The sequence below is a fragment of the Tupaia chinensis genome, unplaced genomic scaffold, assembly GCF_000334495.1.
Source record: "Tupaia chinensis unplaced genomic scaffold, TupChi_1.0 Scaffold148607_1, whole genome shotgun sequence".
NCBI lineage: Eukaryota > Metazoa > Chordata > Mammalia > Scandentia > Tupaiidae > Tupaia > Tupaia belangeri.
Window position 1 is genome coordinate 2,794,714 of NW_006208456.1, and position 10,233 is coordinate 2,804,946.

Consider the following 10,233-nt stretch of genomic DNA (forward strand, 5'->3'; position numbering starts at 1 on the left):
CTCTGAATCTGACTGTGCTGCTCCTAAACCCCACCTCCTCCAAACCTACGTGAGATGAGGTGTTGGAGCCAACTCAACATCTAAACTCTTTGGACATGCACATTACTCCGTGTCTCAGTTCCCTCATCTGTAAAATGGGAATACTGTCTTCAGCTTAGAGGTGGATGTGAAGATTAAATGAGTCAACACAAAGTGCTTAGAATGGGGTCTGGCACAGAATAAGCCTCTCTTAGCTGTTAGCTATTATTGCTGTATTATTACAAGAGGCCCGAGAGTGCTCCCTTAGGTCCCCCGTATTTTCCCTTGAGGTGTGTTCTGTCACTTAAAAATGGGTTGAGACTGCAGGACGGTGCTGTGACTAGCCGCCAGCACCAGTGTGTTGCTTCTCCTCTGGCCCCCTCCAGTTCCGGGCTAGTTTCACTGCTCCAACCCGCTGCGTCTGTTTCAGTTTATACACAGCTGCAAGCTGGAGAAGAGGTGTTTAATACCTCATTAGCACCTCCCAACTGTTCCTCCTGGGCACTAACCGCTTCAGCTTGCTCCCTCTGGAGCGACTCTGAGCAGCCTTTGAAAAGCAAGCCACGTGATGACCCAGAGACTTCCCCAACTGGTCCCAACTCCCTCCCTTGGGTTGTTCCTTTTTACCCAGCAAAACAACTTACTGGTTAGATTTTAGTGATATATAAAACAGGTCAGATTATTATTCCTTCTGTAGCATCTAAAACCAAACCTCCACGTAGTGTCTCTCCCAGAGCCTTCCTCTTCCCTGTCCCACACCTGCAGACCTGCCCCGTCCCATGCCACTCCTGGTTTGGTACAGGAATCAGGCCAGACAGCAAGAGTCCAAATTTGAAGCAGATGTTTGGGATGGTGAGTGAGACTGGGGTGGAGACAATAGAAAGGATGTGGATCCTACTAGAACTTCTTGTTGCTCTGACCTACTGCCAAGGCTGAGAAAAATAGAGAGACTGTTCCTGTTAAATACCCAGCTGCTACTCATGCCAAGCTTTCCTGGGCCGCAATCCTCGGAGTCTCTGGCTTGGTTTCCAAAGTTCTCCATATCCCTTTCCCCATCATGCCAAGCCCCTAAGCCCAGCCTTGCCCCCAAAAGTCAGGAGTGGAGTGGAGTTTCTCCTCCCCCCCACCCCGCCCCACTCCACACCTAATCCACAATTATATTTTTGGAGCAAAAACTCAAGATATGGTCTGACAAAAGTTTTGTGCTGATTCTGGGCATGAGGCTGTCCGGAAGACACAGATTGGAGGCCAAACAATAGAATTTTCAAGAGTTAGAGAGATAAGAGGTCAGAAGTGCTTCAGGGAACTAGCAGTTAGCGTAATGGCTATGTCGCTGGACTCCCATGTAGTCGACCGCGGTTCATGTCTCAGACCTGGTGGCTTAAACTCACGCCGGGCGCGTGTGCGTGCGTGCCCAAGATCCTGAGAGGAGAATGGAGGAGAAGGGATTGTGGTGTGGCCATCCCCCCTGGGGGGTGATTTCTCGTTTTCTGTCTCTGTCTCTCTCTGTCTGGTGAGCGCACGCGCCCTATAGTGAAAAACCTCTCTCAAAAAAAAAAAAAGAAGTGCTTCAACTAGAACGTTTGCGGAGCATGCAGATGGATGGCTGCTGACCCACATCCACCATCTCCTGGCCACACTGAGTCTGCCAGGAACTGACCCTGACTGGGATAGCCAGTGTCTGACCCACTGAACATCTGTTTAATTCCCTTGCTTTGACTTTTTGAGGAAACACAAGTTGGAATCAATACAAACAAGGTTAGAGAGAAAAAAAATCCCTTTGGGGAGGGGAGCCTAATGGAAGAGGTGGTTTTCCCAGAGGCAGTGCCCTGCCCAAGGTGCACCCGGTTGCCATCCAGCTGAAAGTGGTTTTCAGGAAGCTGTATCTTCCCAATTCAAGTCCCAGTCCTGGGGGCTTGAAAACACACAGGACACATATGCACACATGCCCAGTATCTTCAAAGGAGGGAGAAATGGAGAAGGGTCTGTAGTGTGACCATTCCCCATGGGGGCAGATTTTCCCTCTCCCTCTTTCTCTACAGAGCACATGTGCCCTCTGGCAAATTTAAAAAAAAAAAAAAAAAAAAAAAGGTGGGAGAAATGGAGGCTCAGGGTTTCACCCAGAGCAGTCCCAACAAACCAACATGCCTCTGCGTTCACTGGAAATGGCATAACTTGTCTTTTCTCTCTGCCACCTCCTGGTTAGTCAGACCACAGTACTAACACTTCTGACTACTATTAGTGTTGGAGATGCATCCCTCTCCCCTTCTACTCAAGATTTTAAATTCATTCACCGGGCTATAGGCCACTGGCCAATCACCCATTGCCAAAGTCAACACCTCAGGTCTGCTTCGTCTGGGAGAGAAAGTTACGGAGCCCTGAGTTTCTCAGTCTGTCCCAGGATCTGCTCAAGCGATGGCCTATTTATGGCACAATGAGGACCTTGCTCCCTGGGTCTTTGGGTTCAGAATTCATCTTTACAAGGGTCCTTTCTTCACTGAAAGTCAACAAGGACAGTACTCTCCCTCCCTTTGTGTAAGGACCTAGACAAATTTCACTTGCAGCTGTTACTCTATAATATGGAAAGTCTCCAAATGCACAAACAGAAATGTTCTCCCCGTCCCCTCCCACATGAAACAGGAATGAGAGAAATCATGGGGGTGGGTGGTGACAGGTTTGGGTGCACAAGCCTCAAGGGAAGGAAAGTCTAGGGAAAATGGATTGTTTATGTCTGTCTCTCCCTCAAGATGGGGAGCTGCACAAGACAGAGATGACACTGCCTTGCGTGTCCCTAGCTCCCTGCACATGCCTGATGTACAGGAAACGTGTGCTGGAAGGAGTAGATGCATGGTACTGAAGGAAAATGGAACCCAGTGTTGGAACCGAAACCCTAGATTTTGGGGGATGGTGGTAGGGGTGGAGAGAGGGGAGGTACATTTATAGGAAATGAAATAACTTGGAGTAGGATTAAACATAGGATTTAGGAGACCTAGCACAAAATGATGACACACACATAATCCTCCTCTTACATAATAACACAACATTTTGTTTTCAACATAACATAAAAGCCATCAAAGGCTCTCCAGCTGGCCTGCAAATACTGATATCCCCACTCTACTTCTGCTAATGGGCAAACAGGAATGTCTTGGCAACTCCTTTGAGTGGGAGTTCTGAGGAGACAAGAAACATTGTTGGTCTGTAGAGAGAAGATGGGCAGAGTCAAAAAGATTCCTTTATGTGCAATACCGTAATACAGGTGAATTGGCGGTTGTAAAAATAGCGACTTTATGGGCACAGAAATCCCTCACCCTGGAGAAGACACTATGCTTATAGTTTCCATAGAAGCCCACAGTCTTGTTTGGTGTGTGTGTCTCCCTGTAACTTTGGCATTCATGACAATGTTGGCTGCCTCGGTGAGATATCCACCAGGAATTTGGCCTTTCCAAATGGTGTTGTTTCATGTGAAGAGAGTTTAGAGACAAAAGATTTACTCAAATGAGTCTTTTTCTACACACTCGGTAACCAGAGATAAACATCAGGGTATTGTGTAGCATGTCTGACTTCATTCTAATTTCATTTGCATACAACCTAAAGATTTTCCACCAAAGAAAGTTTATTAAAATTTCAGGATTTTCCCCCTTGTTATAGCCTCAAGGGTGCCTTGTATTATTTTCAATTTGGATTCATTTAAACTTGGATGTCATTTCACCTAAGTTATTAGTTGGTAGTCTATGGAACTTTCTACATGCAACTAGTCATAAAGCCACTGCTAACAGCCGCCATCTCTCAAAAGCTCTCTAATGGATGAGCAGAGCATTCTCCCCTCACCTCGCCCCCAATTCCCAAATCTTCAAGTGACTGAGAGGTCAACCAAGGTATAAAGCATTTGTCTGTCAGACACAATGTCCTCAAGTGAACGGGAGGCAGAGTCAGAGAGCACTGGTGGCCCAGAGCCTGGGCCATCTTTTAAACCAGTCTGCTAGAGACAAACCAGAAATGTGTAGTGTAGGCTTTGACATGAAGCAGGCCCATGTTCAGATACAGTTCTACTTCCTAGCTATGGAACCTTGGCCGTCATTAACCCTCTCTGTGTCTCAACTGTGTCTATGATGGAGCAACAAGACCTACTTTACAGGGTCACTGTAAATATTAGACTATAGGGTTGCCTATCACAGAACATGGGTGATACAGCCCCCTCAATACCTCCTCTGGCCTTTGGAGGGTCATACAGAGGAAGAAGTCTCTTCTGATTTGGGGTCTTCATAGGTGTTTGGCCTAAATGTCTTGAATACCCATTCTCTCAAGCCCGCCTAGACATGGCAAGGTAAGAAAAGAGCCACCAACCCCTTGGAATATCCATACAGGTCATCTTCTCTAGCACTCACAATTGCCCCCAGATCCATAGTCTTCAACTGGCCTAAGCAGTGGGCAATATTGTTTCATACATATGATACACAGAAAGAATGTTTTTTTCAAAAAGGTCTAAACTATTAGTCAATTTTCTTAGTTGTCAGGAAACTGATATTCAGAGATAGTTGTTTTGTCCAAGGCTGAACCATGGGGAGTTAAAAATAAGAATGTTCAGAGCCAGCCTCAAGGACACAGTAGTAACACAATCCTCTGTGATGCTAGGACCCATGGAAGGGTCCTAGGTTCATGTCCAGAGACCTCCTTGCACACACCAGACATGTATCTGTGTACTAATAATATCGGCCAACCAAGGCTGGGTTTGAATTGTGGCATGAGAACACTGTTAGGGGTATTTGTCTCTCTAATGTAAGAATTTTTTAAATAAAATTATCCTAAAAAATTACATGGGGCCAGCAGGTAGCATGAAGGTTAAGGCAGCTGGATCCCACATGGTCAAATACAATTCAAGTTCCAGGCCCAGTGACTTGGAAATCATACCAGGTACTTGTACATGCATGCCTGAAATCTCAAAAAGAGAATGAAGGAGAAGGGGTTGTGGCATGACCATCTCCTCTTAGGGAGTGTTGAGGGGTAATTTTTCATTTCTCTCTCTCTCTGGCAAGTGCATGCACCCTATAGCAAAACTAAAGAAAAATTCCAATACTGTTACCATTAAATATTCCAATACTGTTACGCCAACATGATACTCAAAGTCTTCCAGAATACCAAAATCACAATCACATTAGACTAGCCCACAAAACCTTGGGCCATATTATGGTATGATGGTGAAGGCAGCTGGATTCCACATGGCTGACCTTATTATTCGAGTCCAAACCCCGCAGCTGGGAAAAACACACTGGGTGTGTCTATGTGTGCACAAAAATCCTGAGGAGGAAAAAATGGAAAAGGGATTGCAGCACAACCATACCCCATGGAGGTGCTTTCTCACTTTCCCTGTTTCAGCAATGAGTGTACATGCCCCCTACCAAATTTTTTTAAAAAGAAAAAGACTTTGTAGTCTTAGAATACAATTCATTGGCTTCAAGAACCTGGATCAAATTGTCACAGGGCAACAATGGTCTCAGAAGACTTTTTAAACGAATTGTGAACTCTAGTAAGTCTCTGGAGAAATTGACCTCAGTTAGGTCCTTAACAAGAGACTACATTGGGACCAGCAGTTAGCTTAATGGCTATGTCGCTGAACTCTCATGTAGTCGACTGCAGTTCGAGTCCTGGACCCAGTGGCTTAAACTCATGCTGGGCACGTGTGCATGCATGCCCAAGATTCCAAGAGGAGAATGGAGAAGGGATTGTGGTATGGCCATCCCTTCTGGTGGACGATTTCTCGCTTTCTGTCTGTCTGGCGAGCGCACGCGCCCTATAGCAAAAAAAAACCTCTCCAAAAGAAAAGAGACTACATGAACTCTTTTCCCTCCTCATGATGAATTTTAGGAAAAACTGTCTGAAAAGGGGATTGGCAAAATAATTATAAAAATCAGGATAGCAGTTACCTTCAGAGGACCTATGTTCTGTAGTGTTACGATATTTTATTTCTTGACCTGGCTAGTAGTTACATGTGCATTTTCTTTATAATTACTTATAAATTATACATAGTTGCATACCTTTTTATACATGTTATATCTTAAAAAAAAAGAAAAACAAGGTTTTTTGTTTCGTTCTTTTGACCACAGGGTATGTGCATTCGCCAGGGAGAGACTAAGAGAGTGAAGGAAAGTGAGCAATCACCCTCTAGGGGTGATGGCCACACCACAATCCCCTCTCCATTCTCTTCTTGGGAATCTGGGCACACATGCACATGCACCCGGTGGGATCTTCAAGCTGTTGAGAGTTGAACCATGGTCGGCCACGTGGGAGTCCAGTGCCTTAACCACTATGCTGGCCCCCAGAAGTATTCATTTTTTTTTTTTGGAGAGGTTTTTTTGCTATAAGGCGTGTGTGCTCGCCAGACAGAGAGAGACATAGAGACAGAAAGCGAGAAATCACCCCCCAGGGGGGATGGTCACGCCACAATCCCTTCTCCTCCATTCTCCTCTCGGGATCTTGGGCACGCACGCACATGCGCCCGGCGTGAGTTTTAAGCCACCGGGTCCAGGACGCGAACCACGGTCGACTACATGGGAGTCCAGCGACATAGCCATTACGCTAACTGCTGGTTCCCCAGAAGTATTCATTTTAAAATAAAAGTATTTCAGGATATCTGGAACTGGTCTATTATATATAAGGGTCTACATGATCCCAAGTAGAGGTAAAGAGCGCTGAAAGTTCAAGCCACTTGCTGGAGAACTTCTGTTGCACCATGAAAGGAATATGGCTGGACAGAGGCCCGACTGCTCTGCGTGCAATGGCACACATGCACACACAGAGGAAGCAGTGTACGTGAAGCTGAAGTTGGTATTTATCATATTCATTCAAGAACACTCCAACCAGCCACTGAAAAATGACTCCATGAAGGGCTAAAATCACTCAATGATTATGACTATGAATGTTTCATAGTCACCTAAGTCAAAGCCACAGAGGTGCAAGTGTAAAAGATGTAAGACTATAAATAACATCAAAATGTAAAGTTAGAAGAACAATTTATTTTTTTTTTCCCTAAGACCAGAACTATTGGGGAAATGCAAAAACATATCTATGTCTTTTCCTTCCCCACATTCAATGAGCTTGGTGAGGTGGGGACAGAATAAGTACACTTTAAAAGATGTCTTCGAATAAAACTACAATTCACCTGGAGGTCCAATATCCAACTATCTGCCCCCTTTTAAAAAAATAAAAATCCAAATGGGATTTTGTTTTGATGTTTCAGACTGGGAACCCATATACAAAATACCATGATTACTTCCCCAAGCCAGAGTCCCTAATACTTTTTCTTCTAGGCCAAGTCAGCTATCTGGTTTTCTCTCTGCCAAACTAACCTTTGCTCGGGAAAGATTAGTTCCATCTGCCACCTCAAACTTTTCAGGAGCACCGTTTTTGTTTGTCACACCCAAAGTCCTTGCAAGAGAGTAGGGAGCATGTTGGGAAGTATAAGCAAATGAAAATCACAAGGCCATACATCAGTGTTAACAGTGGTTACCTCTAGGTGGTAAGGTCTCATATTCCTTGTTACCTTTTCTTCATTTCAACTTTTTTTTAATTGCCAGAGAGCAAATGAGAGAGACAGAATGCCCCAACAGCATGTGGTTAGACTGCAATCCCTTGCCTCTATCACACCGTCTGTTTAAGATTTTGGGCCCATGCACATGCACCCAGAGTTGTTTTTCAAGGGGCTGGAGGCCAGGATTCAAACTGTGTTGGCCATTTGGGATCCAGTGCCCATTGTGCAATGTATAACCACCAATCTACAGGGCTGGCCCAATCTTCTATACTGAAACAATAGTAGTAAAATAATAAGAACAAATTAATTTTAAAGATTAATGAGAATAGACACCCTCTGCTCTTGTCACCTCCTTACTTCCTCAGGAGCTAAGCACAAACCCTTGTCCCTCTTGATGGCTGTCTGGGAGAATGAGCATGGTGGCCCTGCCTGGCACCAAGGACATCTATCAACGATGGATGATTATGTGCTGATAATAACTGTGGTATTTTCAACAGGACTGGTATGAATGTATTCATGTTGGGCAAATTCACTTTACAAGCTGTAGTGACACACAGTGACTGAATATATAGAATAAAATTTTAAAGATTCCAACATTGGGGGAAAAAAAAAAGACACATGAAAAGGCCATGGCTTAGGACAGGCCAGGGCTTTGGGTGTACATTCTACTGAGAGCTGACCAGAAGAACTACTAGGGAAAAGCAAAAATACATCTAAGCCTTTTCCTTCCCACATTCAATTTAAGCCCTGAATCTCCACTTAAAGCAGTCACTTTTGATGCTTAGTCCTTCTTTTAAACATTTATTTATTCACTGTACAAAATATTTACATCATCAGCTACAACTGTCTGGCCTTTTGCCAACCTGACAAATCTGCAGCAGGACTTGGTCTCTGTCGATTTTCTGGAAACATGCCAACGCTCTCCATGATGTTCGTGTGATGCCTGGTCTCCTTCAAAAGAGACTCAAAGGCAAGAGGATGGCTGGCCCCTCAAGCATCTAGGCCACAAGGGCATAAATAAAAGAACTGGCCAAATTAAAAAACGTGAGTAGAAAAGTGCCCAAGAAATAACACTCTCCCTTCTTTCCAACACATTGTACCTTTTCCCCATGCTGGCTAGTACCAAAGGAGGATTTAAAAAGAAGGTAAAAGGACAGGCCAAAAAGAGCAAAGATACTTCTGAACAGAGTTAGGGAGAGAATAGAAAACCAGAATAGTCCCAAAGGGTTTGTTAAAGACTCATGTCCGAGGACCACCACAGTAAGGCAGCTGCCCCCATCCAGGCTGCAATGATACCTCAGATGCTCTGCAAAGGTGCAATGACTAGAGCTCAACATGACAGATCTTTGACCTCCAGTATCAGTCTCTGGAGGGCTGCTCGAGGGAATCATGCAGAATTCAGAAGAACGGCAGCCCCCAACAGCAGAACTAGGCCATGTACCCCTAGATAGAAACCACTATCTGGGCCCAGGAGGCAGCACCACGTTCCCCGGCGTGATGACTAAACTTTCCTGCATAATCCCATGGGAAAAAAATGGGGCAAGCAGCAGCACCTTGTCCTGGTCCCTGAGGAGAGCAGTGACCATGTGGCATGGAAGATCCTGGGGTCTAGAGGCCCTGTTGCTGGATCCCAGACCCCAAGGAGAGGTGAGGTCAGCAACCATGCCAAGAAAGGACAAATGACAACTGCGAAGGTTGAGGTCAGGCAGGAACTGTAGCAGCTCAGGAGGGTTTGTTCCCCATGATCCCTGGGAACAGGAGGGCTCAGACATGCTTCCAGGGGACCAAGGCATTACCACAAGTCCTGCCTCATCTCAGGACTCTGTGTACTTGCTGGTTTTGGCAATAATGATGGCTTGTAATATTCTCAGAGTTGAGTGCCCCACTGGGAATGGTAGTTTGGAGCAAAGCCTTCTTAAAAACAAAATTGGGAAGTCAATGAGATTTTGAGTTTGGAACTGTTTTCATTCAAACAGTAACAAAAAAGGATGCTGTCATCTTCCAAGACATAGCAGTGGGTTCTCTTCAGTCATCACCCAACAGTGAACCTAATATAGTTAACCTAATATAGCTTATTTCCCCTTACTGGTAACCAATATGGAGTGCAGGGAAGTACCTAGGAAGGCTAGGGTTTACTGTCTAACATACCTCCTCCATGTGTGTCCCCAGGGTCCTGACCCCAGGGAGCATGTAAACTGACCCCTGTTCTCTTGCCTCAGTGCTGCCATGCAAAGACAGAATCAGGGATCACTGGCATGCTAATCCTTTGCTACAAAATGTTCTTGAGTAGAATTTCTAAGAATCCTAGCTCTTAGCAGACAGCATAACTTGGAGGCCAGTGGCCAGGCCCAGCCACACACTGGTGCAAAGAACAAGCTCCAGGGAAAGTGTCAGTAGTCCTTAAGCCAGTCATGTACCTCGGCATGCCCCACGACCCTCAGGGAAGATCATGTTCAGCCCTGGAGACTCTAGCCCAGTTGTCCTTCACATTCTTGGGTCTGTATGCTTTATTCACTGGCCCAAGTGCAAGAAAAAGCTTAGAGAGTTCTTCTTTATGGATTAATGACCATTTCCAGAAATGCCTGCAAGGAAAAGAACCTTTCCCTTTCCTAGTTCTGACACCACAAAAAAAAAAAAAAAAAAAAAAAGGAAAAAAAAAAAAAAATTTTTTTTACCTCACACCCTCACCA